Raw genomic sequence first — 22,207 nt, 5'->3', positions numbered from 1 at the left:
CAGGAGGGGATCTGGACTTCAGTGAGGACAATACTGATGGGAACTGTAGTACTAAGTGTCTTGGTAACTGAAAAAAAAAAATGAGCAGTGAACCAGACTACCCAGTTGGCGTGGGACACTTTCAGAGGAAGGACATCTATAAAGAGCATGTGTTGTCACACCTGGCATTTGTTGGGTACTCCTGGCATTCCACTCACTATACTAGGTACTCCACAGGCATTTTCTCATTTTCTCATTCAGTTCTCACAGTAACACCATGCTCTATCACAAGGTAGAGACTATCATTACCTCTATTATACAGATGAGGAAATGGAGGCATGGAAAGGTCAAAGAACCTAGCTCAAACCAGAAAATGTCATTATAAAGACTGTGCAGCCGAAACCGGTTTGGCTCAGTGCATAGAGCGCCAGCCTGTGGACTGAAGGGTCCCAGGTTCTATTCCAGTCAAGGGCACATCCGCAGCAGGGGGTGTGCAAGAGGGAGCTGATCGGTAATTCTCTCTCATCGATGTTTCTAACTCTCTATCCCTCTCTCTTCCTCTGTAAAAAAAAATCAATAAAATATATTTAATGTCCATTAAGGGGGATAAGGTTGTGTTGGAGATCTCCTTTCACACTCTGGGCAGGAGTCTGGGTCAACCTGAATGGTTATTGGAGCCATGTAGGAATGGACACTTTAATTCCATCCCAATCAGTTGAGTTCCATTCTGTGTTTCCAGAGATCTATTGGATATCTCCATATGCACATCCCATTGTCACTTCAATCTGTCACTAACATAAAATATATTATTTCCTTCCTTACATTGCTTGTCCTGGGAATGGCACTACCATTCACCTGATCCTTCAAACAGGAGCCTTCATTACCACTTGTGATCTCTCTGTTCTGACTGAGCGAAAGAGTTTTGTTTAGTTGGGGCAAAGGGAAGATATGAGCAAAGGTGAGTTGGTTATGGGCCAGAAGCCCTGTAGAGAGAAGGATCAAGGCCAGAAGACAAAAGAGATGCTCCTATTGAAAACATTGTGATATTGGGCACAGGCAGTGTATCTTTAAGACGCAAACAACGAAGCACAGCACAGCTATGGGAATAGGGTCACTCTCCCTAATACCTACACACAACCCAGCCCTTCTAGGCAGTTTGGGGAGGGAGAGACTAGAGGCCTACTTCACCTGCTCCAAAGTTCCAGCTTAGTGAGCTCTGATTGATTCTAATTTGTGGACATGTTACAGGATTCTGCAAGAAACTGCCTTCCTGAGATGGACAAGATGTAACTACTCATGTTGGTGACACCGGAAATAAAGTTATAATACAGTCAACACCCAATGACTAAAGGAATGAATAAACTCCACTTCATGTTTGATATTCAGACTTTTTGGCTGTCAATGTGGGCTCCTCTAAAAAGGTAAGAGTGCTCCAGTCTTGTAAGCATCCAAGTAGAGATAGGATGGGTGCACAAGCAAAGCTGATGCAGGTCTGATGCAGTCAGAGAGGGTGAGTTGCTCCAACCCCATGAATGTGTCCTTCTTGGACTTGTCCAAGGTTGAAAGGCTAGAAAATGGTAGAGCCGGGACTGGAACCAGGTCTCTCCCAGCCAGGCCCAGCCAGCACCCTAGTATCTTGGTAACAGGGAACGGATTACTGCCTGGATACAAGTATTGACTCCAGAAAGAATGGCTATGCACAGCCAGCATCCTGCAATACCTAAGGCTTAATTCTTACCCTGCATAACCAATAACCATTCTGTCTTAAACACTTGATTCACCAATATTAACTCCGGAGGAGCCCTCTGCTGTTTTTTTCCAGAAATACCGCATTGATTGCAGGTTGGTGAAGAAATGGAAACTGGTCAAAGGGAACTGGCTAATAAGCCACTCCTTATTCTCTTCCCATATGAAAGAAAGAGCAATTAAGAACAAGGAACCTGGGCCCACCAGCCTAGAGACTGCTGGGCGAGCCCACAATGGATCCAGCTGGTGTTTTGTCAGAGACAGCTGGCACATGGGCACATCTGTTTCAGGAACAAAGCACCTGATGTTGCCTGCCAACTACCAAAGCTCCCATCCCACCCTTTAGCCAAGCCTGAGAATGCTTTGCGCCCACATGGAGCGCTTGTCTCTGAACCGCTGAATCACTCTTGAATTTGTATAGTAATGGGCTGTCAGTGGGTCATCTTCCAGCTCTCTGTTCCAGTGATGGCTTTGCAAGAAAAGATTTGATCATTTCTGGCAGCAAAGTCGGTGTTCCAAGCAAAGCGTGAAATGACAAATAGGCACATTTGCAGCAAAATCTCCCTGGTGGATTCACCAATGGTGCTCATCTTCCTGTGCCACCCAGGACACAGCACCTTTCAAATCAGGGAGGCTCCTTAGAGGGGAAGTTGGAGGGGACATGAGAGGGACTGTCTCAGCTCTCAGCGGTACTCAAGCTGATGCCTGTAACTGAGATGCAGCTCTACACAGTGTCATAAAGAGGTGTTTATAATCATCTAGCAGGGCATCCTGCACTGGTGTGTAAAGAGACTAGGTTGGGAGGGTCCAGAAGCAGAGATAAAGAACAGAAATGGTAGGAGGGGTAAGGTGAGTTGGGGGCCCTCAGCCAGAGGTCAAGTGCCCCAGGTGGTCTGTACAAGCAGTGATTGCTAATGAGTCCACTTCTGGGGCTGGAATTGACAGCAGAGCTCTCAAACAGAAAAAAATACTCGTAGTCCAAAAGGTGCAAACAGGTTATCCATGAAGCACTGACCGGAATCCAGCCCAGCAAATGGCTGGACGTACATTCAAAGGCCCTCCCCAGGAAAGGGTGCTAGTGGGGGCTGAGTATCTGAGCCCAACCATACAGACACTCAGATCCAGCCAGGAATTACAATGTGGAAAGGAAACTGAGACAGCTGCCCTGTGCTTTGATGAGGGAAGTCATAATCTGTCATGTATTATATTTTTTCATTTTTATTAAGATATATCATACATAAAAGTACAAATCTTAAAGGTCAACGAATTTTTAACCTATGTGTCACCCACATAATCACCATTCAGATCAAAATATAGTCATTTCTAGTCCTGGCTGGTGTTGTTCAGAGGTTAGAGCACTGGCCCATACACCAAAGGGTCAAGGGTTTGGTTCCCAGTCAAAGGCATGAACCTGGGTTGCAGGTTCGATCCCAAGCCCTGGTTGGGGCACCTGCAGGAGGCAACCAATCAATGTGGCTCTCTCATAACGATGTTTCTCTCTTGCTCTCTCTTTCTCTCTTCCCCTCCCTCCCTTCCTTCCATTCTCTCTAAAAACCAATGGAAACAATATCTTTGAGTGAGGATTAACAAAACAAAAAAGTACATGTCTAGATATACAATAGTAGCATACTCCAGAAGGTTTCTTGTGCCCATTCCCAATCACAAAAGAATCACTATACTGACACCAGAGATTAATTTTCCCTCCTTGTTTTTGAAGTTCATATAAACAGCCTCGTTTAGTATATGCTCTTCAATACTAGCTTTTTTCACTCAACATAACATCTGATATTCATCCATGCCAGTGTCTGTTACAGTAGTTCATTCTTTTTTGTTACTTTGTAGATTTCAAAGAATGAGTGCCCTATAGTTTATATATCCATTCTAACTTGATAGACATATGGGTAGTTTTCTAGTTTCTGGCTCTTGGGAATAATGCTGCTATGAACATACTCATACTTGCCTTTGTCATTGATGCATGGTGGACATATGCACTCATTTCTCGGGAATGTACCCAGGACTTTGTTGGCGCACACAGTAGGCATATGTTTAGCTTTAGTAAATGCAGTTTTGCTATTGTATCAATACTTTATATCTTTACTAGAAGCCCAGTGCACAAAATTCATGCCCGGGTATGGTCCCTAGGCCTGGCCAGCAATCGAAGCGCGAGCTTCTGGCATGGAAGGGCAGGTCCCAGCTGACCTCTGAGCCCTGGGCAGCACCTGGGTCCCCCAAGCCCCTGCATGCCCCGCTCTGCCTGAATCACCAGGCCCACACTGTAGCTAGTTGCCATCTGCAGGGAGATCACTGGAGCATTGGGCCCCACTCACAACCACCTTGGCCTGGTGCTGCCTGCTCACCTGCTCCACCATCCCGCCATGATCCCACTCCTGCTGGGGCCCATTGTGGCCGGCAGCACCTACACTGCCAGCACTGTGTCGCTGATGCCCTGTTCCATGCCACCACCTGGTGGTCAGCACCTGTCATAGCGAGTGGTCCAACTCCCAGTTGAACTCCTAGTCGAGGAGACAATTTGCATATTAGGCTTTTATTATATAGGATAGCCATGCATACTATACAATGTGACCATGCTCTCTGCTGTGTGTTCTCCATTAATTCTGTTAGTATTCTATGATGTCCTTCTCTGTCCCTGGTAATTCTGAAGTCTACTTTGTCTTATATTAATATAGCACTGTCAACCTGGAAAAAAAAAAAATCAAATATCCATTTGTAACAATTACAAGGAAAGGGCACTCTCACACACTGTGATGAAGATATATGATAATAAAACTTTTTAGATGACATTTGGTAGCATCTACTGAAAAATGTAGATAGCTGCTCATGAATCCAGTGATTTTAATTACAGGAATCTATCCCTCAAAAAAAAAATAATTACACATGTGCAAAAAATACTAAATGTGCAAGGATGCTGATTGCAGCATTGTTCATATCAGTGAAAAAAATAGAAGCAACCTAAATGGCCATCAATAGGGGAAATGACTCAATAGTTGTATTCATACTATGGAGAAGCATTGCAGCAAGTGAAAGAAGGAGGTCAATCCTTGTACGTGATCATGACCTTAGAGAGGGAAAGAATATTGAAGAATGGGCATGAGAATGCTATTTATATTTTTAAGCCACAAAATAGTATTACACTTTCAATATAGCCTGTGGTTTGTGTATATAGTAACTACATGTAAAAAAGCCTTGAAGGCTAATACCAGAGCAGGGGAAGAACTGGGTAAGACCCTGAGATTAAAATAGAAGGTCAGCCGAAACAGGTTTGGCTCAATGGATAGAGCGTCGGCTTGGGGACTGAAAGGTCCCGGGTTCGATTCCTCTCAGGGGCATGTACCTTGGTTGCGGGCATATCCCCAGTAGGGGGTGTGCAAGAGGCAGCTGATCGATGACTCTCTCTCATTGATGTTTCTAACTCTGTATCTCTCTCCCTTCCTCTCTGTACAAAATCAATAAAATATATTTTTTTAAAAAGATAGAAGGTCAAAGAAAACTTTACACTAATCTACACTGTTTTGTTTTTATATGAAGGTGTTTTAATTCATTACTGGTATGAATAAAAATTAATCAATAGTACCCATTGGTAAGATGTTATCATTAAGGGAAATGGGGTGACAAGTGTATAAGAACTCTTTGCATTTTCTTTGTAACTCTACTGTAAACATGAAATTACGCCAAAATAAAATTTATTTAGAAAAACTAGTGAAGGTAATTGATGGAAATATAAAAAAGAAAGCACAAGTAAATTACAAGGTATTTTTATTATGGATTTCTATGTACTCACACTGTAATACTATCAACAATAAAGATAAATTTGCCGAAACGGGTTTGGCTCAGTGGATAGAGCATCGGCCTGCAGACTGGAAGGTCCCAGGTTCGATTCCGGTCAGGGGCATGTACCTTGGTTGCAGGTACATCCCCCCAGTGGTGGGTGTGCAGAAGGCAGCTAATTGATTATTCTCTCTCTCATCAATGTTTCTAACTATCCCTCTCTCTTCCTCTGTAAAAAAAATCAATAAAATATATTTTAAAAAAACAATAAAGATAAATTTAAAATAATAATAATCTGCCATGGAATAATCTGCAAGACATCTAATCAAGAAGAGAAAATGCACAGAGTATGTGCATCTTAGAATAATGCACAGAGTATGTGCATCTTAATTATAAGATGTGTGGCTTGAGTTTGGCTTTTCCACAAAATACTACATGCAGGCACACACGTACAGTGCGATTGAAACGTAGTGGCCCATGCACAGAAGTCGGTTTTCAGCCTGGGCCAGTCTATTTTGAAGAAGTGGCATTAGGCCTTAGTTGGTTTGGCTCAGTGGATAGAGCATCAGTGTGTGGACTGGGGAGTCCTGGGTTAGATTCCAGTCAAGGGTATGTGGCTGGTTGCAGGCTCGATCCCCAGTAGGGGGTGTGCAGGAGGCAGCTGATCAATGATTCTCTCTAATGGTCAATGTTTCTATTTCTCTCTCCCTCTCCTTTCCTCTCTGAAATCAATAAATATATATATATATATATATTAATTTTTTTAAGTGGCATTAGAACACTCAAGGGGCCAAAGAGCCACATGTGGCTCGAGAGCCGCAGTATGTCGACCGCTGTCTTAAACTATTATTATCAGAGCAGTGAAATGCTTATTCTTAAAATAGTTTACAGGGAAAAAACTTAATATTATTTGTATTAAAAGTAAAAATAGAGGGTCCTAATGTAGCCCGAGGCATTAAGAACTGTTCCATATATGTTGTGCCCTATCCCCTTCTCTGTCCACCACCCTCTGCACCTAATCACAGAGTGCCTTCATGTCTAACCCGCCAAGCTGTTGTAATGACTTGATCCATGTCGTTCAGTTTTGAGGCTATGAGCTAGCCACCCATGGCGGGAAACAAAGATATGCCAGTTACCACAGGTTGGCAATGAAATGAGCTCTGACTCCCTATCCACTTCACGGGAGGCCCAGCCAGAGATAGGAATCTTCCAGAAGTCTCCAGGCCCTCTCGGGAAAACAGCTGAGGAATATGGTAACTGGCATCCAGGCTGAGTAACAATTATATTCGCGAGTGATTTGCAAATCGCATACCCCTGGAGATTATTAGTGGACTCATTAACAGTACATTACTTTCTGAAATTCTGATCTAAGCAGAAAATTAAAATTATTTGCTAAATGACCTAATAAAATTGAATAAAATGTGCTGAGAAAATGAAAACCGCAATAGATCATCTTGCAGAATTTGGCTAAAAATAACATCTATTTTCTGTCACTGAGAAGAAGCTCGGTGCCCTTTGTGCAGGCCTGAATGGACATGGTGCACGAGCCTCGGTTGCCCCCCCTGCAGAAGGACTCTCTAGGCAAAGGGACTGAACCGGATGCCAGCAGGAGGCTGAGGACCCGGAGCCTGTAGTCCAGGCTGAAAGCCCAGCAGCTCCTTCCACCTCCCACATGTCCATCCCCTTAAAACGACCTAGTTCAGGCCTCACCCATCCTCTGTTCAACTATTTTCGCTACCATCTTACTGACCTCTTGTCCTCTGACTACCCACTCCAATGCAGTCTCCACTCTGTCACAGGCTCCTTCCAACGTGCAAGTCGAATTCTGTCACGCTCCTTAGAACATTTTCAGACGCACTCTCTTGCTCAAAGAGCCAAACTCTCTTGCAGTGACTCTCAAAATGTGGCCCCTGGACCAGGAGCCCCACCCAGACCTATCGAATCAGAAACTCTGGAAGAGGGAGGGGCCCAGACATCTGAGTTTTAACAGCCTTCTAGCAGATTCTTAACTCACACTCAAGTTGGAGAACCACTCATTGGTAGGCACAAAAATAATTTTACAGTCTGGCCTTGATCTTCCTGATTTCCTACTCCTATTCCCATTCCCACTCCCACCTACTTCCCCTTCCCTCTGTCCCCACAAAAGAAGCCTTTCGATCTATCCAGAGAGACTGCATGTTTGCTCCTGCTGCTCCCTCTGCTGGGAAGGCCTCCCCCTTTTGCTTGGTGACCACCACACCCTTCAAAGACCCAGAACTAAAACACCAACTCATTTTCCCATTTGAAAGGCCTACCCTAGACCTTGTTGGCATCTTCCTCCAAGTTAGCGGTCCAGCTGGTCTCAAAAGCAGCCTTGTCTGAGAGCCCCCGGTCATTTTCTTCCTTATCTGTCCCTACATAGCTTTCTGTGTTCCCTTTAAAGTCTGTCTAGAGACTGGCTGCCCTGCTCAACTATAAGGAATCAGGGGTCAAACCAGGGTCTTCTCAGGACCTGGTATGGGGTCTGGGAGATAATGCTTAGAAAACACTTGCATAGAAAAGAATCTTATTAATGGAAGGAGAAAACATCTAAAAATAAGTCTAATTCACAGACAGTTTTTATTTTACCTGCCCCTACAGAGAGCGATATTCAAAACTGCAAGCCCCCTCCCAAACATCAAAAGAAAGCAGTGTTTTGTTCCATGCATTGTATGCAAGTGATTGAGCTCCTCTGAATTTTCAGCATAAGTTAACAGTTCACTCAGCTGGAAAAGAAGTCGGTGTGGGTGTAAAGGTGTTGCCAAGCTGTAGAGGCAGAGTTTACAGCAGCTTTCTGAGGCCTCGTGTTCAGCAGCCATCCCTTCAGGGTGTGTGAGGCATAGGTGATATACTTCTCAACCTCAGACACGTCTGCACTGAATCAGTTTAGTGAATATCAAAATTGACTCTAACCAGAAGTACCTAAGCCCACTTAATTCATTAATCTCCTGAAAACTAAGAGATCTACTAAAGAACATGAACCCTAAAACCCAGGAATCATACCAGCCCCAACCTCTGAATTCTCGGGCCCTAGAAGATGACTCGTGAGAGGCCCTGGGTGACCTAAAACCACAATCTAAGAACTGAGGAAGCAGCTTTCAAAGCCATGCACTCAAACTCCCATTGATGTGGAAAAGCTCCCTGGCTACATCCTCAAAAAGCTGTGGACCAATGGTAGGAGCCCAGGCTCAGCACCTTCCCATAAGGTAATATCACATCTTCAAGCTAGGAGGAGAAACCTTAAATATCACTTAACTTAGTCACTATGGACCAAAAGATCCCCAAGCTATTGTTCAAGAATTATAGTCTTTGGTCAAAGAGACCAAAGAAAATTAGATATTTGCCAAAAAAAAAATGAGGCTAACCAGGTTGTTACCGAATTACACATTATATTTTTGCAACGGGGAGTAATAATCTCTTAAAACATTCCCACAAAAAAGGAGAGTTGGTTGATGGAAGCCCCTTGAATAGAAAAGATGAACACCAATGATCTAGTTTAACCTGTCTCTTTCAGGGAGGAGGAAAGTGAGGCCCAGAGAGGGTTGCTTATAAAGACCCACAGCTAGATGGCATAGCAAGCAGCAAGAACTCGGGTCTCTTTATCTCCTGACCTGATGGTTTTTCCCCAGTATACCAGTTATTTGTAAAATTACTGAGCCCATGGAGAGCAGTTCTCAAAGTATGGTTTCCAGTCCAGCAGCAGCATCACCTGAGTACGTGTTAGAATCTCAAGTTCTGGGACCCAGCCCAGACTTGCTGAATCCAAAACTATGGCATGTGGTCCAATAAGTTCTGTTTTTTTTTTTTTTTTTTTTTTTTTTTTTTTTTTATTTATTTATTTATTTTTTTAAAATATATTTTATTGATTTTTTTTTTTACCCCCTCCCTCCCTCCCACACATCCCCTCCCTCCCCAGAGTTTTGTGTCCATTGGTTGCACTTATATGCATGTATACAAGTCCTTCGGTTGATCTATTATCTCCCCCAGATCTTCCTCCCGTCCCCACTGTAACTTGACAGTCTACTTGTTCATATACTGTCTCTATATCTATCTTATGGTTCACCAGTTTATAATGTTCTTTATTATCCACAAATGAGTGAGGTCATGTGGTGTTTCTCTTTCATTGATTGGCTTATTTCACTCAGCATGATGTTCTCCAATTCCATCCAGGATGCTGCAAATGATGAGAAATCCTTCTTTTTTATGGCAGCATAGTATTCCATTGTGTAGATGTACCATAGTTTTTGGATCCAATCATCTGCTGACGGACACTTAGGCTGTTTCCAAATTCTGGCTATTGTAGATTGTGCTGCTATGAACATAGGGGTGCATATATCCTTTCTGATTGGTGTTTCAAGTTTCTTGGGATATATTCCTAGAAGTGGGATTACTGGGTCAAATGGGAGTTCCATTTTCAGTTTTTTGAGGAAACTCCACACTGTTCTCCACAGTGGTTGCACCAGTCTACATTCCCACCAGCAGTGCGCGAGGGTTCCTTTTTCTCCGCAACCTCGCCAACACTTGTCGTTTGTTGATTTGTTGATGTTGGCCATTCTGACAGGTGTGAGATGGTACCGCATTGTTGTTTTGATTTGCATCTCTCGGATAATTAGTGACTTTGAGCATGTTTTCATGTGCTTTTTGGCCTTCCTTCTGTCTTCTTTTGAAAATATTCTATTTAGGTCCATTGCCCATTTTTTAATTGGATCATTCATCTTCCTTTTATTTAGTTGTATAAGCTGTTTGTAGATGTTGGAGATTAAACCTTTATCAGTGGTAACATTTGCAAATATGTTCTCCCACACAGTGGGCTTTCTTGTTGTTTTGTTGATGGTTTCTTTTGCTGTAAAAAAGCTTTTTATTTTGATGTAGTCCCATTTGTTTATTTTCTCTTTAGCTTCCATTGCACTAGGGGTAGTATCAGTGAAGAAGTTTTTTTGGCATACGTCTGAGATTTTGTTGCCTGTGGATGCTTCAAGTATTTTTATGGTTTCCCGTCTGATGTTTAAGTCCTGTATCCATTTTGAGTTTATTTTTGTGTATGGTGTAAGTTGGTGATCTAGTTTCATTCTTTTGCATGTATCTGTCCAATTTTCCCAACACCATTTATTGAAGAGACTGTCTTGACTCCATTGTATATTAGTGCCTCCTTTGTCAAATATTAATTGAGCATAGTGATTTGGGTTGATATCTGGGTTCTCGATTTGATTCCATTGATCTATATGTCTGTTTTTGTGCCAGTACCAGGCTGTTTTGAGAACAGTGGCTTTGTAATACAGTTTGAAGTCTGGTATTGAGATACCTCCTACTTTACTCTTCTTTCTCAGGATTGCTGTGGCTATTCGGGGTCTTTTATTGTTCCAAATGAACTTTTGGAGAGTTCTTTCTAGGTCAGTGAAATATGCCGTTGGTATTTTAATGGGGAGTGCATTGAACTTATAGATTGCTTTAGGAAGTATGGACATTTTGATGATGTTGATTCTACCAATCCATGAACATGGTATGTTCTTCCATCTGTTTACATCTTCCTCTATTTCTTTTTTCAGTGTCGTGTAGTTTTCCGCAAATAGGTCCTTTACTTCCTTAGTTAAGTTTATTCCTAGGTATCTTAATTTTTTTGGTGCGATCGTAAATGGAATTGCTTTTTTAGTCTCTGTTTCTATAAACTCACTGTTGGTGTATAGAAATGCCATAGATTTCTTGGTGTTAATTTTGTATCCTGCTACATTGCCAAATTCATTTATTAAGCCAATTAGTTTTTTAATGGAGTCTTTTGGGTTTTTTATATACAATATCATGTCGTCTGCAAATAAGGATAACTTTACTTCTTCTTTTCCAATTTGGATGCCTTTTATTTCCTCCTCTTGTCTAATTGCAATGGCTAGTACTTCCAGTACTATGTCAAAGAGGAGTGGCGATAGTGGGCATCCCTGTCTTGTTCCTGTTCTTAGAGGGAATGGTTTTAGTTTTTGCCCATTGAGTATGATGTTTGCTGTGGGTTTATCATATATAGCTTTTATTACGTTGAGGTATGATCCTTGTACTCCCACCTTGTTAAGAGTTTTTATCAGGAAAGGGTGTTGGATTTTATCAAATGCTTTTTCTGCATCAATTGATATGACTATATGATTTTTATCTTTCAACTTGTTTATGTGATGTATCACGTTTATTGATTTGCGGATATTGTACCAACCTTGCATTCCTGGTATAAATCCTACTTGGTCATGGTGTATGATCTTTGTGATGCTCTGCTGGAGCCGATTTGCTAGAATTTTGTTGAGGATTTTGGCATCTATGTTCATGAGGGATATTGGCCTGTAATTCTCTTTCATTGAGTTGTCTTTATCGGGTTTTGGTATTAGGGTGATGCTGGCTTCATAGAAGGAGTTTGGAAGTGTTCCTTCCTCTTGAATTTTTTGGAATAGTCTGAGGAGGATAGGTTTTAGTTCTTCCTTGAATGTTTGGTAAAACTCTCCTGTGAAGCCATCTGGCCCTGGGCTTTTGTTTGCTGGAAGCTTTTTGATGACTGTTTCAATTTCTTCCCAAGTCACTGGTCTATTGAGATTTTTAGATTCTTCCTGATTGAGTTTTGGAAGTTTGTATTTTTCTAGGAATATGTCCATTTCCTCCAGGTTGTTCAGTTTGTTGGAATAGAGTTGTTCGTAGTATTTTGTAACAATCCGTTGTATTTCGGTGGGGTCTGTTGTTATTTCACCTCTTTCATTTCTGATTTTGTTTATTTGGGTCCTCTCTCTTTGTTTCTTGGTTAGCCTGGCTAGAGGTCCATCTATCTTGTTTATTCTTTCAAAGAACCAGCTCTTGGTTTTGTTGATCAATAAGTTCTGTTTTTAACAAGTCCTCCAAATGATTCTGACACACCTAGGAGTTTGGGAACCACTGCCATAAGGAAACAACACCTTTGCCACCTGATGTTCTCCATCCAATTTGAAAGGAGGCCTTGGCCCAGCAGAGATGAACAAACCAAAAACCATAATTTCAAGCCAAAACCAGCTTAACCCAAACTGCCCCCCGACAGACACACAAAGGTCCCCTCTATGGTACCCTGATAGATGGCTATCCATCTTTGGCTGGATGCCCGCAGGACTGGAAACTGGCCACCCTCTAAGATGGCACTATCTTTATTGTAAAGCTCTTGTGTTAGAAGTTTCTTCCTTATGGACAACAAAGATCTGCTCCCTTAACCTCCACCCTCCACCTAGCTCAGCCCTGTGCTCTCTGGGTGGCCACGCCAGCCCTGCAAGCATCACCTTCACTGAGGCCTCCATGGCTGCCCAAGTCACTGGGAAACGTTGTTGAGTCTGAGCCCAAATAATCTCCCTTTCTTAGGGATTTCTTAAAAGGAAAGTAATGTCAAGGAGCAGCCTGAGTTAAATGAGGAAGAAGGAGTGCTGTTAGCAGTGGAAGAGAGAACCAGAGCTGAAGAAACAAAAAATATAAAGACTTCTATTACCCTTAGGTTATGGGGAAATAACCTGAACAGAAAGGATTCCCATAAATACAATGAATGTCTCCTCTTTTAAAAAGTCAGATATGTAAACATTTTGCATTGAATTATTAAAGTATAATAATAATGATTAGGAATGAGCCAGGAAGGGAAAGCTAGAACAGTGGGAATTAATTCTTAAACCCACACCCTGATCTCAGGTGCCAGGATTGCTCTGTTCTGTTCACACAGGTGGGTTAGGACACATCTATCCAGGAGGCAGGTCAGCCTTTGCGGATCTTCCCTATTTATTCTACCCATGTACACAATCACTCTTTGAAGCTCTTTTATTTTTTTATTTCTAAGATATTTCCAAGATGCTTCATTGGTTAAAGCTCATTGATGTCACCCGTTCCCCGGATACTCAGCATTAACTCATCTAAGACCTCTAGCCCAGCCAGTATTTCACAGGAGATGCTGGTATTCTACCTTCACAGCAAACGCATAGCCAAAAACACATTTTACACGCACTGCCAATCCTACCCCAATTTCAAGTAGCCATATATGGTTACCATATAGTTAAAAAGTAAATCACAACTTAGCACATTTAAAACCACACAATTCTTAGTACAATGAACACATTTTTACTAACTTTCAACTATGAACAAGCATGCTTAATCTAATCTTAAAATTCCTTCTGGGCTTAAATTAAAAAAAAAAAACTTTATAGCTCTTAGTTCATTCTTAGGTTTTAGAAACCATTGGCATATTTGAGTTCTGGGCCTAGCATTTCATGGCTTCATACTAAATTGACAACTGAAACCCTCATAGGATATTCCTGCATAATCTTTCCTTTCATTAAAATCATAAGCTTTTAAAATTCCTACTTAAAATGTAGTAAGAGAAAGCATCCCATACCTTTTGATTACTCCCTCTCAATTTCTTGCCCATATTTTCTTTGGACAAATTCAGAGAAGTGAAGACAAAGGAGAATGCACAGCATTCACTCATTCATTCAACAAAAAAAAAATTTGAATGGTCACTGAGTATCAGGCACTGTGCTGAGTGCCAAATGCTGAGTGAGCAAACAGATTCCCGCTGCCCTCAGGAGGTTTGTAGTCTAGTACAGGGTCAGCAAACAACAGCCTATAGGCCAAATCTGGCCCACCACCTCATTTTGTATAGCCTGCAAGCTAAGCATGGGTTTTTTTGTTATGTTTTTATTGGTTTTAGAAAGAGAGGAAAGGAGAAGGAAAGAGAGAAACATCAATGAGTGCTGCCTCCTGCATACCCGCTACTGGCGATCAAGCACACAACCCGGGGTATGTGCCTTGATGGGGAATTGAACTGGCAACTTCACTTGATGCATGGGATGACACCCAACCAAACTGAGCCATGGTGGCCACAACAAGAATGTTTTTTATACTTTTAAATTGTTGGGGGGAAATCAATAGAAGAATATTTTGTGAAACATGAAAATTATATTAAGTTCAAATTTTGGTGTCCATAAAGTTTTATTGGAACACAGCCATATCCATTCACTTAAGCATCATCTTTGGTTGCTTCCACACAGTGGCAGTTTCAGAGTTACAATAGAAGCCATATGAATGGCAGAGACTAAAATATTTACTGCCTGGCCCTTTCAGAAAACATTTACCAACCCCTGGTCCAGTGTGAGAAGGGCGTGGCTACCTCCTCGCTGTGGAATGGAGTAAGTGTCCCAGCTAACAGATGGAGATACCAACCACTACCCTCATTCTTGCAGTAAAAGGTCCCATCCCACTCATTTTTCAGTCAAGGACTTTACTGGCTTTAACCTGACTTTACCATCTGATCAGACTTGGGTTTTTTTTCCTGGCTATTGTGTTGTTTGAGTTATTTATGTTTTGGGGGTATTAACCCCTTATCAGACATACGATTTGCAAATATTATCTCCCATTCCACAGGATGCATTTTTATTTTGTTGACTGTTTCTTTTGCTGTGCAGAAGCTTTTTAGTTTGATGTAGTCCCACTTATTAATTTTGGCTTTTATTGCTTGTGCTTTTGGTGTCATACCCAAAAAATTATTGCCAAGAACAGTGTCAATGAGTTTTTTCCCTGTTTTCTTCCAGGGGTTTAATTTCAGGTCTTATGCTTAAATCTTTAATCCGTTTTGGGTTCATTTCACCATTTGAAAGCCACTCCCTTCTTGTCCCTTTGTTAGTCAAACACTGACCAACTCTGCCCCCAGCCACGCTTACCCCCATTGTCCTTACAGGCCTAACTAAGAGCCACCTATTTTTGGAGATAACTGATCAGAGTGTTAGCAATCTGAGTCACTTTGAACAACTCCACAGAGCACACTTCACATAGAGTCCAGTGCACACTCAGCTCTTGCTTCTCGGAAATCCTATGACATTGATCATGATGTCACTTGACACTTAATTCCTACTGTTTCCTGCCTTATCTTCTCAAAAGACTAAGTTCAGGAAGCTTATCATACCTGTTGGCATGTCTTCTACAAAAGCACCCAGTGGAAGCACAGTGTCTTGGTTCATTAGTTATATGGATGAGCCAGAATGATATCTGGAATAAGTACTCATCCTCAAGACAGATTAATTCAATCCATGGATCTTGTTACTTCACAGCTGTGTAACATCCTCTCAGCCTCTGTTTCCATAGCTCTCAAGTGGAGACAAGGACTCCTATTCCACTGGTTTATGCTATGGGTAAGAGCACTGGTTCTCATTCTAAAGAGCATGTCAAAACACAGATCGCTGAGCTCCAGGCCCAGAATTTCTGACTCTATTGTTTTGGGGTAAGGCTTGAGAGTTTATGTTTGCCAAGACTGCTGGTCCATGGGCCACATGTTAAAAAAATAAAAAGACCCTGTCTCAGATGGTGGAGCAAGAACATGTGGAGGACGCATTATGATCACTCATAAAGAGATGACAGGGATAACGACAATGATAGCAATATGCACTGTGAATCTAGAACTTAAATTTTACACCACAGGCAAGTTTTCTATCAAAATAGTTTCAAATTCATTCAGGCACTGGGAAGATGGTATGCTTTCTGCATAACCACATGAAAAAAAATTTGATGTACTTAATTCTGTCACATGAGTCAGGAATCATTTTACGAGCAGAAAATATGACTCTATTATATGCATACAGGTTTCTGCATCTAAAAAATAACAATACATAAAATGCTCCTTTAAAAATCACATTTTTAATTTTTTACTATTTTCCTTAATCGTCACCCAAGGACATGCTTAGGGAGAGGAAAGGAGAAAGGGAGAGAGGAAGGGGACAGAGAGAGAGAGACAGACATCAATGTGTGAGAGAAATATTGATTAGTTGCCTTCCATAAGTGTCCTGATCAGGGATCAAACCCACGACCCAGGTATGTGCCCTGACTGGGAATTGAACTGGCAACCTTTCAGTGCACAGGATGATACTCAACCAACTGGGCCACTTCAACAGAGCAAAAAAAATCACATTTTTTATTTCGCATTAATATTTATTGTTCACTTATTTTTGGCTCAGTTTAAAGAAAATTTATGGGAAGGAAAAAACTTAAAATTGAGACTGTTCTATGCTAAGATCATGACTGATGAGTGGAAAAGGCCACTATGATGTGATTTTGTGGTGTAAGAATTTGAACAGTTCAGGGAACTCAGGGTTCCCTTTGGGCATAGTTTGAGAACTACCAGCACCGTGTAGCTATGCCAGACCAATACTGCAGGTTGAGCTCTGTGGGACACAGCACCTTGGCAGGTCCCTCCATATTGCTTGTCTGAAGTTCTATTCCGCTGCCAGTCCTGTCCCCGCAGCTCTCTCTGCCTACAGGTTGTGGTAACCAATCCCTCTTTCCTTTCTCCTTCTACTTCCCTCACCCACCTCCCCATTACTAACCCCATAATACTATCTATTCCTTGTGATTTCTCTATGCATTGCACATGCCTTAGGCTCTATTCAAATTACCCACTTTGAGCATGTCATTTGTTTCCCACTAGCACCTGACTGATACATTATTCAGATGTTCCCAAATTTTTTGTCTCCAGAACTCTTAGTGACTCCATAATTTTTTTCATAGAAGTTCCAGACCAATAGAATACCTACCAATTATGTTTTTTGAGTAGTTAAGTCCAAGTAATTTAATAATTATTTATGTCCTAATGTAACTGTTTTTTAAAATAATGCACATAAATTGAAAGAAAAAATAACATCAATTTCATTCTCAAACAACTACGATTACCCAGTAATGGGGTGCATGTCCCTGTTGGGCACTGCACAACTTCTCAAACCCTGGAACCAGACTGGACACCACCACCCGCACTGCCTGCTCCACAATGAATACAAACCCTATCTGATTTTCATCACAGCAATGACTAAAAACCCAGCTTTGCAAAGATATGACATCATCAAAAGAAATGTAGCAAAATCTAACGTTGAAACTCTGAATTACCTCGAGCTACTAGTTAGCACAACATCCAGAGGATCTCGAGTTTCCCTCGAAACATTTAAACTATCCAAAGGGGCCCCTCTGAGTTGGCTGTTGTGCTCTCTGGCATCTTGGCACAGTTTGGAAACCATGGATATAGCATCATTCTCATTCTCTTGGTATCTGGTATGTGGTTTTGAGTAGGAGAAAACAAAAACAAAAACAAAAACAAGAGTTGTGGCCAGCCTGACAAGAATCGAATCTAGGAAGGTGTCTCAGCAAAGGTTGTGAAGAGTCATTGGTATAAAGGAGGCACCCCATGACTGAGTGACCTCTTCACTGAATTCGTTTCTCATAGTCCTCCTGCATCTGACCTTGGCTCCCACTCCTGGGAGTAACCCTCCCTCACATGCAGGGCCAGGAAGGCCGGCTCCTCTATCTGCAGAGAAGTCTGTAATAACTGCATCCGTGTCCTTCCTCGATTCGTCTTCTGTCTACAAGAAGAGCCAAGCAACAATTCGGCTCTCATATTCACTGTTCTGAGCCTTATTTTTCTCTTGGTTTCTTATCTCCTCTGCTCAAAGCCAATGTCTATTACCACTTTGCAGCCAACATGGCCAAGATGAAAGATTCTGTCATTATTTTCCCTACGTAACAAATCACAAAGCTGCTTTACCCCATTCCTTGATTGCCTCTGTTTCAAGACTCATTGTTTCTAACCATCAGAGGCACATATGAATTTCCTCTTTATGCCTTTTCTCTTCCATCCCTGCAAACATTTAGCCATTTACTCATTTTTATCAACACAAACATCGGTAACACTTTGGAATAATCGGCACCGCTATGATAGCTCATTTATTATTCATAGCAATAACCTTCAACTCACTCGACATCAATAAAGCAGAGAGGGAACCAGCTCAGCCCTCCCACGAGGGCGGGGTGTGCGCTCTCAGAGCTGCCGTGGGGAGCCCTCTGCACACAACACAGGCGGGAGGCCTGGACCCTGCCTTGGATCTCACACCAAAGCGGCTGAAATTAATCAGGCGATCTGGGCTCCTGCCGAACCTCCCCACAAGTTCCCCACTGTTTCCGCTGACACGAGGCTGAAAGAGAGTGGGCAGCAGGCTGAGTTTGAATTCCAACTGAGCTCTTCACTACGAGCTGCCTATGAGCAAGTGACAACCTCTTAGAGTCTTAGTTTCTTCATCTGCAATACAAGGTTATCACCACCTTTCTCTGAGCTTAGGTCTAATGATTAAACACACCATGTGAACTGCACGATGCTGGCACACAGTAGGTGCATGCTGTCCTTAGAGCCCCTGGGTCCATCACACACTGAATCCAGCTGGCAGGCTTCACAATGACAAGAGGCAGCAAAGCAGCTGCGCACATGGACTTTCCCGCCAGATTCTGGGTGTGCTGGGACATTTCCTCACTTCCTGGGTCAGTGGCCTTGTATAAGTTTCTTAAACCTCTCTAAGCCTCTATGAAAGGAGGCTGGTAATAACCGTCCCCACAGACTTGTTAGGAGGATTAAGTATCTTAGTGCATGGGAAACAGTAACACGTTGCCTGGGGCATGCTAAGTACATAGCAAATGTTCAGTGAACTGTTTTACAACCATTATTAATATTTGACAAAATCCAGGCCACACCAGTCTGGGAGTAAAATGGGTAGCAATCCCACCACCTGGGATATTTCTCTTGCTCTGACTCCATGCACTACTAAATGGTTTTTCAACCCGCAGAGTCTCCTCTGTATTGGAGGTGTAACTAGAAATTACACCCCATCATCTGGAAATTAAACCTCCCTCAACTCCGTTTCTAGCTTCAGGATGGGTTACTGACTTCCAGGGCTGGCAAAGCCATTGACACTGACCCCTGCCCTTGGTTTAGAAGCCATTGTCAGAGCTCAGGGCAATAGAAGGTGCTCTGGGGGATTAAAGCCACCAGCATAGCACTTTCCACAGATGGGGAAAACTCCTATAACCTAACCGCTGGGCCACATGCCCACACGCAGACTTGTGAGCCCACTTCTTGCTCCTGGAATCCCCCAGCGTTCAGGGAAGCTTCCCCTCAGGCAGCTTTCCATGATCTGTTTACTCCTCCATCCCCGCTGCTGTTGGGTTCTACTGACTCCCTGCCAATATGCCCCCCCCCAAAAAAAAAAATGGGTCTCCATGTCAATAGCACAGACAGTCAGGGGGAGGCACTGCAGAACGGGGAGGGGAAGGAAGTCTGGGGGCCAGGACTAGCATGGATCACCACTGAGGGTCACAAGTTGACTCCCTTCCCAGGTGCCCTCAGCCGGACTTGGTGGGTGAGGCAGAGGACACCCTGAAAACCTCACAGGCCACTCCCATGACAAAGTTGCTCAAACCTAAAAGATGTTTAGAAAAAAACAAACTGCAGCTTCTTCAGTCCCATTAGGAGATTTGAAGGAAAGGGTGTGTATTGCTTATATATTGCTGCATAACAAATTACCCGAACACCTAGCATCTCAAAATAACTCCTTCTTGTTTTATAACCTAATCTTAGGAGACAACCTATGACTTTAGCCATATTCTATATGGGGGGGGGGGGGGGCCCTAAGAAGTTGGACATGATTGCAGAAGTGGTTATAATTATAATTACCTTTGGAGAGACAGTGTCACGCCAGGATGACAAGAAGCAAGTCAGTAGGTCAGTAGGTATGACTCATACTCAAGGATTCAAGAGAATTACCTGGGCTTGATTACCTCACGGGTCATCTTAAAGACGGCCCCCACAACTGTGGTCTATAAAAAGACCAGAAAATTAGAGCCAATAGGAGGCTTTCTCTAGGTGGCCCCGTGAAAGGAAAGCAAAGTCACACAGACAGGACAACTGAAGGGAGTTTTTAGTGAGGAGCGGGAGTGATGTCTCAGATTTCTCCGAAGTCCAGGTGACATTGATCAGCCAGGACTCTGGCCTCAGACAAAGTTGTATTCCAGCACCAGCTCTGCCACTCCGTAGCTGTGTGTTCTGTGGGCATGCTACTTAACCTGTCTAAGCTTTAACTCCCTCCTGCACTATTCAGGGCTCTCAATAGAGCCTGTCTCATTGACTGCTATTAAGACAATGCTCATGAAGAGATGGGCACAACACTCTGCACAGAGAAAATAGTGAATGAACAATTAGTACTAACTCACTGCACAAGCAAGAAAATGCTAATTTTGCCTCCCAGATACACTCCACCACAAGAGGGCACCATGAATGAAGGGGTTTGAGTGTTCCGGCCACTGGAAAAATCTTTCCTCAACCAAAATTTAATCTGGTGGCCCCTGGCTCCTAAATTTTAGCATCTTAGGAGACTGACTCTCCTGCCCACAGGGAAATAAACAAATATGGGTGTATTCGTCTACTAAGTCTGCCATGAGAAAGTACTATAGACTGAGAGAAATTTATTTTCAACCAGCTGTGGACACCAGAAGTCTGAGATCAAGGTGCTGGCAGGTTTGATTTCTCCCAAGGTCTCTCTCCCTGACTTGCAGGTGTATCTTCACACAGTCTTCCCTCTGGGCATCTTAATCTCCTCTTCTAAAGACACCAGCTCTTGGACTGGGGCTCATCCTCATGAACCACATTTTAACTTAATCTCCTCTTTCAAAGATCCTATCTCCAAATACAGGCACATTCTGAGGCCCTGCAGGTCAGGGCTTCAGCAGATGAACTTGGGGGAAACACAGTCCAGCCCATAATAATGGGCAAAGCACTTCAACGTGCAGAGTTGCTGGAGGTCACAACTCTGTCTGCCCAATCCTGTGAACTGTTGGCACAGAGCATGTTCCCCTGGCCACAGGGATCTCACCTCCACACTGCCTCTGAGGGAGCCCTCCCTGCCAACAGCCCTGTCTCATGTTTCACTGTCACAGTCAGCACTTGCATCCGAAACAGCAGGAGAAAAACCTAAAGAGCATCACAGAAGGATGCGAGAAAAACTGTCATCCTGGCGTGACACTGTCTATATTCCTCGGCGTAGGCCCCCCTCTCCAAGGACTGAGAGCAGAGCAGCAGGTTTAGGACAGAGGTGGTCTGAACAAAGGAGGCGTCTCTGAGGGTGCAGGACAAGGCACCATGACCACCACCACCCCGCGGTGGAGAGGTGAGACAGACAGGCCTCCCAGAACTGGGCCACTTAGGCCAGTGACCATGATCTCACACTCCTCAGCAGGGGGCTAAGAAGTTGGACATGATTGCAGAAGTGGTTATAATTATAATGACCTTTGGAGAGAGCTGGAAAGGATTTTATAATAAAGACTTGATGAGGCTGATGAGGAGTGAAGGGCAGGAAGAGAGCCTTGGAGAGGGTGGGCAGGAGCATATGTGTCTGGGAGGTGGCATTAGAGTACTGCTTCTTGCCCAAGGACATTTCTCCTCCAGAGTCAGCCCTTCAAAGAACAGACAGGAGCTCACAGGGAGCCGCATGGCACTTCCTGACAAGAAACAGGATGCTAAGCCTGGTTAGATATCTTGGGACTGTCAACCTCACCTCAGGGCCTCAGGCCAGCCAGCCTGAAGGGGAAGAAAAACAGACATCATTCTTACCACGTAGCAGGCACTATTGTACTTTAACACACTCCATTTCAGTTTGACCCTACAACTCTGTAGGGAAAGCAAAGCTTCACGTGGTTCCTGAGAGCTCAGGAGGAAATGGGCAAGAGTACAAGGCAGAGCTTAGTGTAGCAGGCAAAGGGGAAAGCAGGTGCCAAGATTCAGAAATATGGTACAGCTGAGTCATAAAATGAAAAGGCACTGAGAGGTTGATTTTGAAAAGAGAAGTGTAGGCCA

Source organism: Pipistrellus hanaki, assembly GCF_964339955.1.
Source record: "Pipistrellus hanaki genome assembly, chromosome: 6".
NCBI lineage: Eukaryota > Metazoa > Chordata > Mammalia > Chiroptera > Vespertilionidae > Pipistrellus > Pipistrellus hanaki.
The sequence above is the reverse complement of the archived record's forward strand: the minus strand, read 5'-3'. Positions refer to the sequence as shown.